Below are 19121 nucleotides of genomic sequence, written 5' to 3'. Positions count from 1 at the left end.
GCAATTGTTGAGTTTATGAAGGAGAAAGGAGTGCAGGAACGAAAATTAGAACATCCGGAAGGCATTGCAGGCTTCTTATTTTAAGTGGACTTGACTGGCCTGTGGCCACAGTAAGACATTGCAAGGTAAATCCTTTCTGATTTGATGGGATGCATTTAAAAAGAAAACTGCGTTGTAGAAGGAACACATTCTGACAAATACAGTCCAGTTGCCTAAGCTCACTTGCGTTAAAAGGAAACTCGAGGTTTGAAGAGTTCATTGTGGCCTTGAACAAATTATAAAGATAGTTTTATAAAGGTCTTAATGACACTGTCATTCTTACGTCTGTATTCGAGACCTTTTGCTGTTTCAGTTAAAAGCGCCCCTGCGCAGGTTCAGATGGAACTGATAGACCTGCAACGTAACTCCAGTTACACTCACAAATCTTTATACGTTAAAACTGACGAGGACGTCTACATCGCTTTCCTCAGGTATAATTGCTGAGCCACCATAACGACGTCGCAAAACTGCTACAATATTTCTATTGACATATTTACGTGAAAGACCTTTTTTCCATAATAAAACTAAATAAGTCACGATTACGTGACAACTTGAATGGAGAAACTCTGTGAAATTGTCTGCGTCTGTCGGTATGCCGTCAGGTAGTATCAGACGAATCTTGAAAATTAGGTGGACTGATAAGGTAAGGAATGAGGAGGTTCTACGCAGAATCGGAGAGGAAAGGAATATGTGGAAAACACTGATAAGGAGAAGGGACAGGATGATAGGGCATCTGCTAAGACATGAGGGAATGACTTCCATGGTACTAGAGGGAGCTGTAGAGGGCAAAAACTGTAGAGGAAGACAGAGATTGGAATACGTCAAGCAAATAATTGAGGACGTAGGTTGCAAGTGCTACTCTGAGATGAAGAGGTTAGCACAGGAAAGGAATTCATGGCGGGCCGCATCAAACCAGTCAGTAGACTGATGACAAAAAAAAAGTATCAGTTGAAAATTATATTGCCCCTTTTGGGCGCCAAAAACGATAAAGTAATACTGAAAATTTGTTTTTTCTGTGATCTACGTTGTAGACAGATATGAAATATAAAACCAAGTTGGCCGCGCGGGGTAGCCGCGCGGTCTTGGGCGTCTTGCCACGGTTCGCGCCGCTACCTCCGTCGGAGGTTCGAGTCCTCCCTCGGCCATGGGTATGTGTGTAATCCTTAGCGTAAGTTAGTGTAAGTCAGAGAAGGTAGTGTTAAGGATATGGACCGATGATCTCAGCAGTTTGGCCCCTTTGAACTTACCACAGGTTTCCAAATTTCCAAAACTAAGTTGTTTGCAAAGCGACTGTCCTGCTACTTAAATGCGGCGCGTTCGCAGTTTTCACCTCTGCCTCTCTCCTCTCGCTCAGGTAGCGTGACGTGGCGGTGGAAGAAATGTGCGGGAAGACTGAACACTTCCGCGCCCAGGCCCAGCCATGGCTCGCGAGGCGAAACCTTGGTCGCCCCTGTCCTAAATAAATGTAGTTGATTCCTATTCTTAACCTGTATGCCCCTGCCGCTGTCTCCATTGCAACCCAGAGGTGTAATGGGGACATGTCCAGAACGACTCATGTCCCACCGGTGCGTATGCTGCCAATTCCGACTGTTAATGTCTAAGTAGGCGAATCTCTGCATTTTGCCAAGCTGCTTAGCAGCCATATTGTAGCCCCATAAATAATCATAGGTCTTATGTCCAGTACATATTAGACCCTAGTTTTTGCCTCTGAACATATATTCTTCATATGATGGGTTAATGTCAGCTGGAGGGTTACCCCTTGATTCTTCACTACCCCCTGGACTGGTAGAGTTTCATCGCAGAGCTTGAGATTCCAGTATGTGTGATAGATTTGCTTCCTTGTAAATTGTACAACACTTTTCTTGGGACTGACCCTTTGATCCTATTTTCTATACCAGCTATCCTCAAAGTGTAGTGCACATTATGCCAGTGTTCTCAAAGTACTACCATATTTGCCAAGTGTTACTGTGAGTAAACTGTCAGCGTAGCCTTGGCAAAAATAGCCTCTTGTATTTAACTCTTCAAGAGCTGATTCACCAATAGGTTCCACATTAGTGGGGGAAAAAGCTGTCATTGTGGACACCTCTGGTGGTGTTGATACCATTGCCTCGTTCCGTGGCTTCTACTATTCTTATACTCCACACTGGTCTCAGTGCCACCATGGATTCGAAGGTAATATTGCTAAAAGCCTCCTCAATATCCAGAAATATACAGAGTGCTATTTCTCACCTTCCCAACATGGTAGCGAATCGCTGTTTAGTACAAATTACCTGGTCGATATGCTTATTGGCTGACATGTAGAGGAATCTCAGTTAACCTCTTCTCCACGTTAACCAGATTTTGTAATGTCTTTAGATGAAAGGAGGACAGACATTGGTCTCGTGTCCTTAGCCCTGGTATGATCAGTTCTCCCTGGCTTCGGAATGAAAACTGTCCTCCAAGCGTTAGGAATGATTCCTAGGCTGACCCTACTCAGTCTACATAGGAATCTAATTAAATCCTCTCCTGATTGTTATAGTGGAGCTGGAAAGCTTCCATGTAGACGCGGTGACTTGAATTATTCATATGTTCCACCACCTACTGGAACTATTTTTATATCAATACATTCTCTGATGGGTTCGCAATATTCCCTTTGATTAAGAGTGAACCAGTGCCTCTCATGGACTGACTGCTGATCTTCCAGAGTGCACTGGAAATTGAGGGAAGTGAGTCTTGAAGAGCACATCCAGCGTCTCACATTCTGTCATTGTATACCCACCATCCTGCTTCAATAGAGTACTCCTGAATGATTTGGTATACTAGTGAGTACGAAGTCTAGAGCAACTAACTGTACCTTCTACTTCTTCACAGAATGCCTTTCGAGGTGACACCTTCGCTTGCTTGATAGCAAAGTGTATTTGACAAGAATCTCCCGATATTTTTCCCATCATCATTTCTTTCCTGCAAGAATGAACAATTTTCTTACTCGCTTTCTTTGTTCTTCCAGATTCCGGTTCCTCCAAGGTGCATTTCTGTTTTTGCACTTCTTGGTAATATTTCTAAACATGAGGTCGTAATGGCAGATACCATTGCGTCTGCCGTTTCCTTCATATCTTCTAGGTCCCTTGCCGGAGTTCTGACTTGAGATGAGCATGAGTTTAGGTCTTACCTGCTCTGTTTAACACCCACTTCAACCTCGAATTTAATGTGCATATGGTCAGACAAGGATGGGCCCATCGCAAAATGTCATTGTTTGACATAACTACCCTTAGGATGGACACCAAATTTACGTCATTTCTTCCTTCCCCTTCTCTATTCATGAAAACAGATTCCTCAGCCCTATTTAGAATTTCCATATTATTGTGTATTAAAAGTTCGAGCAGGTGCTAACCTCCACTGTTGATGTTGCTGTTTCCCTACACCTGTTTGAGGACATTGGCATCAAAACAAACCAGCAGGTGTTCATTTTGCTGTGAGCAGCCTTCTATCAGTCTCCTTACTTCCTGGGAAGGAGTAGTATCGACCTTGTAAGGAAGAGAAGCTGAAGCCGGTGCAATTTCGCTGTTGCTTCCTCCCTCACGTTGTTTCATCATGATGGTCACTAAGTCTCTGGAACAGAAATCTACCACCAATGAAATTCCATTCTTAACATGAATGCGTGTTCTGGAGCTAAAAAATCACTTACCTCCAGTTCCTCTGAGGCCTGAAATGCTTCCTGTATACAGAGAGGGTTCCTGAATCAGGGCCACGCCCACCTGTCTTCCCAGAGGACGATTCAGGGCGGCAGTTCACAGCGTTCACAGCGCTCCAGTCATACGGGTCGGACAAATGACGAGGTGATATGAGGAGCCATTTGATGCAGAACACGATCATCCAGTCATGGATTGCTGAGGCACTGCCAAGTCGCTCCTCTCCAGCCTCTAAAATGGCTGAACTCTTGCATAAAGGCGAAGCAGCGTGGAATGACGTACCACTCAGTTCGAGACGATGTCCAACCGCTTTTGGCAGATGTTGCTGTCAAAAGTGCCAGAACCATGCAGTGTGCGATTTGCAGGGGGGGATGGGGGGGGGGGGATTTCCCCCTCTCTGCATCAGACCATCCCCTTCTCTGGTTTTAGTTTATGCATCCCAACCTGGGATGTTTATTTCCCACGCACTGGAGTAAAACTTAACATATAATTTAAATTTGTGGTGCGAAACACTGAAAATTCTTTAATACAGTCTTACTATTAATACTATTAATATGTTTGCTTATTAATTTTGAAAAAGTGTTATGTAGTGAGAGGCACCCACATGCCTTGCTCATACTGTGGCATCAAGCAGTCAGGCCTGCAAGATGAGTGGTCTGCCAAGTGAGTGGATTCATTCTTAATTTATCGAGTAACATGAATTCTCGTATCTTACTATTTAGTTACAAATTACTCTCCTGTATGAACAATACGCAACGGAAACACGCATCTGACTATCAGTGATTTATAGAACTCTAACTGTACACTACGCACTGGCAATACCACATTTACTTTTTGTCTTTTATTTAACGGCTTTTATTAACACGTGGCCATCCCACTGAATACGAATGGCGCACACATTATAAATTCGGGACATTATGACAACATACAATTCAATGAAAAAGGCCACCAATCTCTTTCTTTTCACTATCTGATTTATTCCTAAACACACAAATTCTACAACCTACAACAATATCACATGAGAAATTCCGCCCAGTGGGCATGGCTTTACATTAGTGAATCTCTATATTATGGTCTCGTAATTTATTTAAGGCTACAGTGCACTTTCTGGATAGGATCGTGGATCTTTTATCATACCTCACACTTCGACTCTCACAATCATCATCACGAAACTTTCCTCCAGATCGAGCGATACAGAAGGAACAAGCATAACCCACAAATCTTTTGAAACTACCTTGCTACTCCCCCATGCAAACCACACATACCCAAATTACATGACATACACCACACAACAATATGAAATACTACACAAAGAATGGTTACAACATTATCACTTTCAGCTTTCCCACTTCAATCAATATTTATCCCAGTTTCACACGACACTGCCCCACTTTGTAATTCTACTTTCCTACCGTGAACTCTGGAGATAAATGCACGTCTTCCTGTGCAATGCAAGCCAAGTGGCGTTGCTGGATAGACGGCCGACTCACCTTGATTCTCTCTCAGAGTTTAAATCTAGCGTCACACGGAATCATATCATGCAGTTTAATATTAAGCACACACGCGAGTCCTCAACTGATACCATGGACGAGTACTTCTCTTTATCCTTTGTCTCATACACAGATTGAGACTCACACAGTACTCACCACGTGGAAGTACTGGTCTCTAATTTCAAGTCCTGCACACGCCATTTCTTAAATATTTCAGTTTATGGTACACACGCTATTTCTTAAATATTTCAACTTATTGTACACTCGCTAGTAATTCAGCTTAACTGAAGCACATGGAAGTATTTCAACTTAATGCTACACGTGGTTTCACTGTGACCGTTGGTCACTTCCGAAGATTACTACGATCCCTTTAATATTACCTGCCTGACATTTAATTCTCCCCACAAAAGTTCCTGAAATCGAGAAATTATTATTTCAAACTACCCTTAAATATTCCACATGCATACCATGTCTCCACTCTTTCGTCATTACGGAGCACAATTAAAACAGGTCTTAACAGAACAAGATCCAGCGGCAGAGTGCCGAAACATGGCCGTTCTCTAGGTCATCTCGCACCTGTGTTGAGGTGGGGGAAGCACCTTGCTATCGTATTGGTCAGCCACATTTCAGACGCTCAAAGCTCTGGTAAATTTCATCTCTTTGGTCCCACCAAAGGTGGCCAAAGGATCGACTCAAAGATGATCATATATTCACATTCACTATCTGCGGTTAGCGGACGACCATACATTCATTCATTTCACAGCTCTCACCAAACTGGATGTAGGGATTTACTATGTGGGAGTGCACATGTGATCAATTAAATAAATAAATTGTCATTCCTTCCCACACTGGTATCCGGCTTCGCTGTATTAATTGAAATTGAGTTATTTTACAAAAAAAATGTGTTGTTCTGACAAAAATAATGAAGTATGTTGTACCTATTTTCAATGTCGGGTGGTACTGTACCCTTTCAGTAGTAGTTAAGCATTTCAAAACATTTGGAACTAAATCATCTTTCTCATGTTGTCATTGTTGCTTTCGTCTAAGGTGCGTCGTAATCCGTTTACTTGCGAGCTTGCGAGGGAAGTAGTGTGGCAGTCATACCGCAGTAGTCGTACCGCGGAGTTGGGTGAGCTGAGGGCTGAAATTCTCACCCCGGCCCCTGACACAGGATGGCGACCGGCCCGGTACCTGTGCGAACATTTACCGTTAGGCCACCTGTAGACAACGGTAGGGCGCAGACTAACGCGCCTCGGACGAAAGCACACATTGCTAAATAACGCACCATCGTCTGTTTCTGGTGCGTAGGATATTATTTCGTGGACCTTCTTTAAATACTCTTCTCTTCCACCATCGCTTTCTTTTCCTTTGGTTTTCATTTCCGTTGTTAGCTGCAGGTGCAAGTACCAAGTAGGCCGCCGCTGCGATACTTTATCATCCTTTATACTGAAAGCCGACACACGTGTGGCACAAATTCTGTTGCTTTGGTATAAATTAACCTGCCGCAGGCAACATACGCCGCAAGATGTTGCCTGTTGTAGCATGCTGCAAGACGACGCACGCCACATTTCCGTAGCATGCCACAATGTTGCAAGACGTCGCCCCAGCGTAAACGAGGCTTTTGAGCCTGGTCTGTATTGCATGGTGGATGTGATGTGTTGCGTACGAAACTAAAACCTGGAATCAGATCCAAACGTCGTGGGAAACTGTGAAGAGGTGTCACCCTGCAGCAACATAACGCTCGCCCACATTCTGCCAAACGGACAGCAATAAAGCAGTTGAGGTTCGAGGTGCTGGAACATCCACCATACAGTACAGACCTGGCTCCAAGTGATTTTCACATGTTTGGACCCTTAACGAAAACACTACAGGGAAGAAGATTTGAAAGTGATGCAACTGAAAAACATATCTTCTGATGAAATAAATAAAAACTCGTAAAACGTCGTGAAAACTGCATTGAAGACCAGGGAGGTTACGTAGAAAAATAACGCTTGTTTCAATTTTCTATCATCAGAATAAGTACAGCTTTTCACAAATGTGCCTTTACTTTTTCAATTCCCGTCGTATACCTGTATGTAGATGATTTTGAAAATAAGCTTTACCTATAATGTGCTTAAAGATATAACAAGAGATGGCTTTTCTGATAGTGCATACGCGTGAATAGTGAGTTTCGGCATTAACATGTATTTATAAATAACTGTTTAACCATGGGTAACGCCACTGTCCAAGCTAGTAACATATGTAAATATACTAACCCCCTAAGACATCCCCCCCCCCTCACTGGTAAAAGCACAAATCGCACACTGGATCCATGTAATAAACTTCTCACCATACAGACCACCAAACCACCAAAAAATTTTATAACATATTCTGTCTACAATACTGTATACGCCCAATGAGTGAAATTTCCTTATTTTCTGTCCTTCCAGGTGTTACAAATATCATACCGAGGAGCGTATATTGACTGCTTTCTGGGAATCAAGGAACATACCACTTACGTGGACTCAGTCGGGTCTCCAAACAGAGTCCATCGGCTGCTGGTGCATAGGCCTGACCATTCGATTGCATTTTATTTACTCATATTTTTAAAGTAATGTAAGAACTTAGTTTATGGGGACGAAGGCGATCGAGTGCGCTGTTTGTGGCGGTTCATTTATTATATGAAGGGTTGAGTTTGATTCAGACTACTTTAACATTGAGTTGTCAGTCGCATCGTGAAATTAAGAGTGTATCTCGGATGAACCAGGGCTATTAGGAGCATAACATAAATACACCCTGACAGAAAAACGTCTCTACACCAAAAAATAATTAATGGAGAGTAATGGAATTTCAGGACTAGATTTTTCTAGGTAAAGTATGCAAGTGATTAAAATTGCAAGACCATAAAGTTAATGTAAGTAAGAGACAAGCCATTGCAAACGTCAAACACTCGTACATTAATAATCCGTGTAATCGCCAAAATGTGGAATGTAAGCATGCAAAGGTACAGGCATTGTGCTGTACAAGTGCTGGATGTGAGTTTGTGGGTTGGAGTTCCATGCTTGCTGCATTGGTCGGGCCGGCCGGAGTGTCCGAGCGGTTCTAGGCACTTCAGTGTGGAACCGCGCGGCCGCTGCGGTCGCAGGTTCGAATCGTGCCTCGGGCATGGGTGTGTCGTCCTTAGGTTAATTAGGTCTAACTAGTTCTAAGTTCTAGGGGACTGATGACCTCAGATGTTACGTCCCATAGTGCTCAGAGCCATCTGAACCATTTTTGCAGTGGTTGGTCAGTACAGGGATGGTTAATGCTGGTTCTGCATGAGTCTGGAGTTGTCGTCCGATCATGTCCCATATGTGCTCGATATGAGATAAATCAGGTAACGAAGCAGGCCAAGGCAACACGTAGACACCCTGTAGAGCATGCTGCGTTACAACAGCGGTATGTGGGTGAGCGTTATCCTGTTGGAAAACACACCTGGAATGCTGCTCATGAATGGCAGCACAACAGGTCCAATAACCAGAATGACGTACAAATTTGCAATAAGATTACATGGTATAACCCCGAAAGTGCTCCTGCTGTGATATGAAATCACAACTCAGACCATAACTCCGGGTGTAAGCCCAGTCTACCTAGCAAGTAGACAGATTGGTTGGAGGCCCACACGTCGCTTCGTTCTAACCAATACAAGACCATCACTGTCATCAGACAGATCCAGCTTTCATCAGAAAACACAAGAGGCCTTCACCCCGCCCTCCAATGAGCTCTCACTTGATACCACTGAAGTCGGAAATGGCGGTGGTTTAGTGTCAGTGGAATGCGCACTACAGGGCGTCCGGGCTCGGAGTTGTGCTTGAAGTAATCGACTTGTAACAGTTCCTTGCGTCACTGCTGATCAAATTGCTGCTGCAGATGCAGTACGAGGCGCTACAGCTATACACCGAACACGATGGTCTTCCCTCTGGGCAAAGCCACATGAACGTCCGGAGTACGGTATTCTTGTGACCGTACATTCTCTGAATCACCGCTGACGGCAATCGTGTACAGTGGTTATATGCCTGCCAAGTCTTTCTCCAATATCGCTGAAGGAACATCCAGTTGTTGATAATGGCCTCTTTCTTGCCTTAAAGGCATTCTTGTCTAACAGCAACTCACCACGTCCATTGTCAAAGGTGGCTAAGGCTCACGATCGTTACTATCTGTGTCTAACGCTAAACCTGATTTGTGTCCTCATAGTGGCGTTACTAGCGCTATTCTAATGCGACTGGCACGACATTTTAATAGACATCTTTCAGATATAGAAACACGCCTGCCAACTTTGGCTTATGTTGCACGACTCTTTCTTGGTGCTGCGATTCTTTTCCGTCGGTTAACTAACGTTCTAGTACGAAGACAATGTGTGGATTCCTAAAATACTTCTACATACCTGACTGCGCAATGAAATGTTCAATTCTCAATGCGACAATCATATTCCGATGCTCCTGGTGCGGTATGTTTCCAAATAACAATGTGAATGAATGAATGTCATTGTCCCATACAGAAATTACTAATAAAAGGTGTATATTTTATAATTAATTGGAAATAAAGAAAATAATCTCACTTTAATTCAAGTTAGTTTTGTAAATAAAACGACTGCCTTCCCCATTAACAACAGCTTATAATCTTGGAAAAATATTATAGTCATTGCACCTTGTTGTTATAACTTTCGTCTTTTAAATATATTCACTCAATATTAGCTTCAGTAGACCTGACTCGGCTCAGAAATGTAAAGACGTCAGTCAAGAATGAGTACGGACCGAAAACTAACGGTTATTTTTCTTGTTTTTGGTCCTTGCAACAGCCAGTTGTAGTCTCCATGCTGTTGAGTCGATTGTCCTGGACCTCCATCTCATGTTTGTCAGCCTTTCTTGCACTGCATTCCCCAGAACTCGAAGCTGGGTGACGGCCCTGGAGATTTCATTCTACGATATGAAACAGACTTTTTTCCTCAAAGATTAATAAAGAGATATTCTTCCCACTAGCCGCCATTCTCTCATCACTCTGTTCAAAACACTGGGGATTTTAACTGCCCCATGCGAATACATTTACCAGTCCGTTATACACATCAAAAATAACATTGGTAATTACTACACAAACAGCTCTGTCCATGACCATGCAACAAGAGATAGACTCAGCTTAGATGTACTAAGAAAAAATAGACATAAAACTCAAAACAGCATTTTCTACCAAGGAATAAATCTGAACAATGAATTACCAAAAGGCATTAAAGAAATTGCAAAAATACACTTATTTAAAAAGGCACCTAAAAAGTACCTCTTATGCAAAACATTTTATACATTGAATGAATACTTAGCTAAAACAGAGTAGAGGTTTCATAAAAAAATGTTGTACAAATAAATAATAATAATAATAATAATGATTATAAAACATCCAACATTCCACGTAACACCTTTACTTTACGTTTTTTCCTTCTTTTTTCCTTTCTAGAAATACTAAACCCCCAAGCTACACATAGCACAATAATAACATCTCTTCTTCTTTCTGAGCTCAACATCTCACTCATTATGGAGGGATGCTGACTCAGTTTTTCAGGATAGCAATTGGGAAGTTGCGGTACAGAAAATAACACAGTGATCACCAATGTGTGTGTGTATGTGTGTGTGTGTAGTGAGTGCAGTGTAATGAAACAATGTGCGTGTAGTGTGTGGAGTGACTGATAGTGAGATATGAGTGAACGGTGTGAAATTACATTATTTTAATAAGTTATTTGTAAAAAAGTATTGTATACCAGGAGTAAATCTAATCATTATGTCTAACTAGAAGTCTGCAAATATATATGTATACGAATTAGCTTATTGTAAATTGATCTAAACTTGTAAATACTTTGACTACTTTGACATGTCCTATATCTTTGTAAAAAGGGATCTACGGATAAATAAAGCTGCTACTACTACTACTTCTACTCATTAAACATTTGAAAAGCATTAATGGACCATCCCACTTTTACATACGAAATTACTACTTTAATGGGGAATAAAAAAATTGATGCGACTGAAGTGAGTCAGTTTGTTGAATAGGAACTTAAGGTATTCCAAAGCAGCCTTTGGATCTACTAAAATGATTATTTACTTCACCATACACGTTTCGTTTATTGATCTAAAACATCGTCAGTGTCCGGGAAATGAACTTATTTTCAATTTATGTTTGACGAATATAAGGTTCCGCACTGGCTGTTAAAATAGTTATATAAATGTCAGTAGCGTTTCGCATTATAGAGATGAATCTTCAGGTCATCTGTAAAAGATATTAAAATGTTACAAAATTACAGCGGTTTGAAAATAGACGTGTACTATCGTAATGCGCCATATATCAACGAGAGCTGTGTACCCACAGGTTTTTTAAACAGTCGTGGGTCGACGAAGTGGTTGCCTAGAGTCAAGTGCCATTGTTTACCGTTAAGATAAAAGTAGATAACACGCACAAAACGACACTCCATTATTAAAATGATTGGGACAGCAGAGCACCAATAAGTGAAAGGTACCTGGATAAACCTATTTAAATTGCTAACTACCGTAGAATTATGTGAACCGCTAAGAACACCACATTAACATATCTAACTTCGACAAATGGTATAACGGAGCTGTATGTCTTACCTTGCTGTAATTAGAATAGAGGTGTGTAGAGATGACATGAAAATTTGTCACTATTGCTGTGAAATCGATAGTTATTTTTTAATAAAAGTATTTTAACAGCCAGTGTAGAAGATTTTATTCATGACGTGGAACTTTTCTGTGGTTACCCAACCTTTATAATAACAATTTATGTTTGTTTCATCTAAAACGGTAGAAATTAAACGAAAACCCAGTAAGTAAAAACTATACTTTAGGAGGTGATGAAGCATTGTTTAAATCTACAAGAAAAATCAATATTGTAGATATTTTTGAAAAGAGATCGTAAAATAAACACACACTACTAGCTGTTTCAAAGACATGCTTCCAATACCTTCCTTATCGCATGATTCTCATACTAAATGTTGATTCTGTATGGAACAGCGTACGGTATCTATCACTAATGCTATCACAACGTGTAATAGAACTATTTCACAATGCTTCAACGTTTGTACTCTGATGCACGCTGCCTCTTTCCTCATTTCTGTCACGAATTTATTTGGTTTCTAATCTGACATCTGATTATTCATTTCGTTAATTTGAACGATAAGAGAAAAGGAAATGTCACAGTTTCATTGTCGATTGATCATCTAACCCATCTGTCAGTATTGTAACTGATATATGTACGTCTTGTCATTGCTAATACTGTTTTACTCACCACTAGTCAGAGGCGTAAGAGGCGTTTTTCCCCTTACCCTGTGTTTAAGAGCGACATGTGCGTTTCCTTTTCGTTTCTTGTTTCCCCTTACGTCCTCAGTGGGGCTGCTGCAGCAGCTGTCGGAATCACGAGGGAACTGTAGGGCACATCTCTCCTTACACTGTGTAAACTTTGTGTCTCGTGTTTTTTCACCTTAACTGTTTGTCCAATGTGTCTCCGTGTCTACCCAAAGACATACACTTTGAGCAATGTTTGCTTGTGATTCTAATCTTCCCCGTCTCTTTGACGTCGGCAGTCCTCTCTGATGGACTGAATTCCTTGGAGCCTGCAATTTTCCTTGCACTTCACGTAAGTTCATATTCTATATTTTTTGTATAATTTTTAATCTTTGTATTGCCAAACTGCTACTACATAACATTCTATGCCCCCTACATATTCCCGACGTACTGTCTGCTGAAAGAGCAAGCAAATCAGTCATAAAAAAATGTGATTTACTTAGTCCGCAGTAACAGTTTTATTTTGTCTGGTTACCGGTTTCGGTACCAAATACTATCATCACCAGGCCAACTTACGTTCAAAACCTGACAGTATGTAATTACTTTACTTCTTGTTTCTGTTTCTTCAGCACTATACTATTTTATTTCCATGTTTTTGTTCTTAATTCTGTCCATGTTGTTCGTGTTTGTTTTCCTGTCTTGGTACCTATCAAAACTGCCTCCATTATAAAACTGTTTCAGGTATTCTGTCTGATTCTTTTATAGCTTTTCTTTCCTCTTGTCTTACTTCTGTGATCAAAACTTTTTTCTAGAAGTACAGCAATCTTTTATAACTTTCCTACAGCAATATTAAAGACAATTTTATATTATTCCTCCCTTTCAATCTCCGTTTTTTCCTGTCGGCCAGGCATAATTAGTAGATTCGTTTAGTCAACTATTAGTTTACGTGCTCCTTTAGTAGAAAATTACGGTATGGATAACAAAGTCTTTGTCTGACGTCAATTAACGACCAGTTGCACATTGTATTGTTTATTGTTGCAATTTATTTTTGTACTCAGAAGTTTAGACTATTTTTTATTGTGCAAAATCCCGTGTGCTGCAAGACATATACGTAATGAATTTCTTCGATTTAAAACCTCAGGTACACGAGTGTACACAGTAAACGTGGCACGAATGATTCAGGTGAACGTAATCTCAAGGTGGGTGCAATACCATCACGACTACATTGAAACATACACCTCAACAGCAGTGCAGACGAACTTACAACACTAGCCTTGCGTTGGAAAGAGCGGTATCAGCCAATATTTGTGTCTATTAGCAACTGCACATGGCGAGGTCGTGGTTGGAGATAAGCAATTCGGTCATATCTTGCGGATGTTGAGCTGAAACCTACTAACCTGCTTCTTTGACATGATTATGGCAGTAAAGAGCGTACAACGATTTAAACAGGGGTGCCGTACAACCATACAATTTATTCTGTGATGTCGTTACATACACTGTACTTTGCACTTCTTTCGGAACATATTAATATCCTACTTCGCAACCATGGGGAGATTACAACAAGACACTTATTACACGAATATGCAACATCATAATAACGAACCATGAATATCCAAATATAAACACTAAAAATGAGTGTAATTAAAGAGAGCCATTTCCGAACTGTTAATCGCTGAGGATGCCGAGACCGATTTTACGTTTAATGCAAGAAATTCAACAGTTAATGTAATGAGCAGGAGGTACAACCGGACACACTTCTGCTACGATGGTCTCTCCTCTGTGACGTAATTTCCAAGCTCTGATCATCAAGTAGCGGCTCGAGATAGTAATCTGCTACCTCGTCTTTCGGCCAATCAGCACCCCAGAAATTTTGTTTAACTATGCATACTGCTGCCTAACTCAGTTAACAGCGTTCTCTTAAGTGGTTGGCAACGAGCCACACCACCTGGAGCCATAGTGGAATTGCCGCATTAAATACCACCTTCCCTCTCCCATTCACAGTAGGCTGGCACCGCATTGCACAACATTACGAAATAACAGGGACTCATTATTTGACATAAAAGTTACATATTCTTCCAATTAACTGTTCTCAAAAATGGGAAATTCTCAAAGACAATGACAATTTTGAAAATCTGTGAAGAAGGTAGCAACACTCTTGTTTGTTTTCCTCTTTCAGTTGCAGCTGCAGCGAGATCATTATCCTAAGATATTGCAAATGATTAATTAGTATGTGCTTCATTCTAACAATTGAGTTTGTGGAATAAATTTTTGTCTCTGAACAAATAATTGCAACACAGCATTTCAAATAGTCTTTGTTAAATTGTGGTATTAACTGCAGTGCGCTGCTCATCGTAATGTAACATTCAAAAGATTCACTGTTTTGTAAGAACTGCAGTGCATTGCTCCCTGTGTTAACAAACTTTGTAACTGTGTGCTTTGCCATTTATAAGCACATAAATATTTATTAGGCCTAGTCTTCCATTCGTATTATATACAGTTTCTAAGAGCTCTGCCATCCCTTTTACTGTGCCGTATGGTTGATCAGATGCTGCTATTTCCTTGCTACCAGGGAATCTTGCTTTTTGCCACGTTGTCCTCCTCGAGCGTTGTGTAGCTACAGAAGGGCAGGCTCCCATCGTCCATACCTTCCCCTCAGCACTGATTACGGCATAACATGAAACACTGAAATTTTTCAGAGATTAGAAACAAACAGTGGTACACTAAACCTATAAAGGAAAGTTAATAAAGGAAATAATATAAGGTAAATACATTTCATTACTATTACTAGGGCATACAGTTTTATGATAGTGAATTATTTGTACATCACTGATCTTTCACCCCATTTCTCCTGTCTCAGATCCCAGTACTGACTCACACTGAGTCTTTTACTGGCCCATTTGAGACTGGAACCGCACTGCAACACTCGTAAGGGGCTGGTCCGGGAATACAAGTGGAAACCTTGAAAAAATGGTCAGTTTTCTAAACAGCGTAACTCAAAGAATAAGATTTCGAAGCCCATATAAATCTTACCATCTTTTAAGACATCTTTTAGTCACATTTTTATGTAGGAACCACAGGTTTAGCTATCACACTTTCCTTTCATTGTATTTTTTTGTTGCAAGTGAAATAAACCATGCTAATTATTTATGTACATCATAGGTACACATTACTCAAAATACAAAGTAGAAGGTTTATTTTTTTCCTCTACGTTCTTTACAGTATCATCTTTAAAGCAGACTGTAGAAAAGATGGTGCTGTCATACATTGTGGTACAATTTTTTTTAAGTATGATTATCAAAAATTTTGGAAATGAATTCAGGGTTTTTCTTCAAAAAAGCGTTTTATTTTCAAATTTAAGTAACAAGAGTAGTCTACTTTTTTGTTAAGTATGTTTTAAGATACTATTCAAAATTTCAGCTCTCTATCTTTAATAGTTTGTAGCCAAAGTGTATCAGAACATGAAATAATTTTACCTTTCGGGAAATTCAAGTAAAAGTTAAAACTAGCTTTTTCTATTAAACTTGCATGGCACTAACGCATCCCAGGTCCATATTCATCTTGTTTCCTGAGTCGTTATTCTTCCATTCTCTTTTTCACACTTCTTCTTATTCTTGCCCCTTTGGTGGCTTCCAACATTGAATTTTGTGCTTCGAAGACTCTCTTTTGATCAATCGCTGTTAGATCTCTATGCATATTTCATCCAATAGGCACTCCCATCAGTTTCATGTCATTACGCCTTGACGCTGAACCGTCACTGAAACATAGAACAGCATCTAGCACAGCTATTTCCAAAGTATTTAGTCCAACTAGAACAGTTTTTGGTATCCATTCCCTTATACAATTGTTGAAACTTACATTTGGATTTTTGAGTCCTACCAGGTAAACGTTTCTCTAATAATCTTGTGTCACTAAGATCCCTATGCACAGGTTTTATAACATGCGTTATAGCAAATGGCAAATAATGTCTATAGTCATAGGTCTCACCCTGGTAACAGCCCTCTGGTAGCCACACCATGAATCACTGCCAGATGGGCAGAATGCATGACATGGGTTGTCACCTGTGGAGGATTTATAAAAGAATGTAGCCCAGACTGCCTTCTTCATTCCCTCAACGTCATTTTTATTTTCTCTTATGGCTTATCCATAATAATACAGTCTAGTTTTTCGTCTATAAGCCAATCACGTCCATTAATGCACTTACCATCAGCTAATTTCTTTCATTTCAAATTCCCATTCGAATTCCTCAATCTTGTACCTACCCATTTCTGGACATGGCCAACATATTCAATTTTTTTCAGTTTTTGTGTCAGCATAAGGTTTGGATTCACGAAAAAAGTACCCTTTTGAGTCTCCATCTTCTACGTAAGATGTATATATCACATCATATTTCTCCACTGACCTGTGAAATATCTTCGCAGTCTAGTTTTTCGTCTGTAAGCCAATCACGTCCATTAATGCAGTTACCATCAGGTAATTTCTTTCACTTCAAATTCCCATTCGAATTTCTCAATCTTGTGCCTACCCATTTCTGGACATGGCCAACATATTCAATTTTTTTCAGTTTTTGTGTCAGCAGAAGGTTTGGATTCACGAAAAAAGTACCCTTTTGAGTCTCCATCTCCTATGTAAGATGTATATTTCACATCATATTTCTCCACTGACCTGTGAAATATCTTCGCAATACCTTCAGATTCCATCCCTCCACTGTAACCACTAAAATTAATCAAACATTTATAATTTTCAGTTCTACTAGTACAGCCATGACAGTACTTGATAATACATTTCACATCAGTGACTTTACCAAGGAGGTAGCTGTCACAACAACATATAGGGAACTGGAGCCTCTTCGTTGCCAGGATGCATCAGGGGCTGCAGACATTGCTGTCATTTATGTCTAAACTTTCCTCAACAGCATTTTTCATACTATCATTTGCTTCTTCTTCTAAAGTCTGTATAATAATTTTATAGTCCCTGTAAAACCTTGTAGATGGAGGTAAGTCCATAAGAGCACAAAAAATTTGGGCACTTCTGTACCATTTACCTATACACCTCATAGCATAAGCAATTTTAATGTTTGTGTTATACGCTCCCTGTTTAGTTACACCACAAGTATAACCACATTCGCGTAAATCACAAAAGTTACAAACGATTCTTAATTTCGATGCACGACCTCTTCTAGCATGCATCTCCTCAACTACCTTCACACCTATTGCCACATTCCTTACACGCAAAGCCTTATTTATTAGTTCAGATAGGGCAGAGAGTTCAACAATAACACAACCTGAATCTATAGTTCACGTCTCTGTATTATCAGCGTTAATAATGTCAAGCCCATGTCCAAATATTTCAGTTTTAGCTTCGAAGCACTTGGTGTGGTTGAAGCTGACTGAAGTCTTGTATCTCGTTGTATTTTAGTATTAGCGGAGTGAATCCGTTTGGTGAACTGATTTCCATAAAATTTACGTTGTTTGATACCGAACTTCTTAATTCTTCCCATTGCTTTCAAGAGAAATAAGAAACTCACGCACACAATAAGAAACTCATAGACACGATGACTTCGCTACAAACAACAAATTCGCTCCAAAACAACAGAATACGACGTCTAAAATCTCTGTATAAACAAAAGATAAGCAACTGTAAAGCTTTTGCAGGTTTGCCAACTTAAGGGACTAAAAAGTCATAAAAACGAAACAAATGAGAGCAATGGTGGCGTTGTGGTGCCACTTTTAAATTCCTCTAATTTTGGTACTTTCTGTGGTCCACTTTCCTGGAAGTAAACTTTTTCTCGATCAGAAAACTACTGAGAATATTTTAAGACAAAAATTAAAAAATTGATTATTTGACAATTATCACATATAAGTCCCGTTAATGCCGAACCGACCACTACAAATCGTTAGCCCAAATATGTCTTTCCTTGCCCATATTTAGTAACTTACATTTTTGTCTGTCTGTCTGTACTCACTGCAACATCCTGTAGACGGTTCTTTGCTGTTTTGCAAGTGAATTCGTGCGGACTGCACACATTTTGTCTCAGTCTGGAAGAACTCGTGTTTTGCACCGCCGATAATGGTTATTGGTATACAGTGGCTAAATTTCATTGGTGCTATGTTGAGATATACGTTGCAGCTTTGAATACATAGCTCAGTGCTCTCAGAACGTTTAATGTTAACAAATAATGAAATACTTGCTACCTAATTCAGTATTTGCTGACTGTTTAGATTTCAGTACTAGCTAAGTGTATTCGCCACTTTTCTTTCTGCAAAGATGATCACTCCCACATAATACTGGGTGGTTTCTTATGTACTTACCTTCACTTTCTATATGTATATCTACTTGTTATTAATTATTTCTCTGATGGATTTATGGAATTTAGATGTTAATTTCCGAGATGTAGTGTTCATCTTGCACTTCTCTCGTTTCTTCCTGGTGGAGCTTCCTGTACAAACGAGTTTTCTTAGCAAGAGGTGGCACCTTACCTGTTTACCTGCCAAATAAATTCTTTTTAAACGAATGTGGCCCCACACTACGATTTTAATCTCCCGTATCCTAACAATCTATGGCCCTCTGTTGGTTATTTACAGTGGTTACCTACAGTCTCTCACTGCCATCTCCGTTATGTACCATCT

This window comes from Schistocerca americana, chromosome 1 (assembly GCF_021461395.2).
Source record: "Schistocerca americana isolate TAMUIC-IGC-003095 chromosome 1, iqSchAmer2.1, whole genome shotgun sequence".
NCBI lineage: Eukaryota > Metazoa > Arthropoda > Insecta > Orthoptera > Acrididae > Schistocerca > Schistocerca americana.
The sequence above is the reverse complement of the archived record's forward strand: the minus strand, read 5'-3'. Positions refer to the sequence as shown.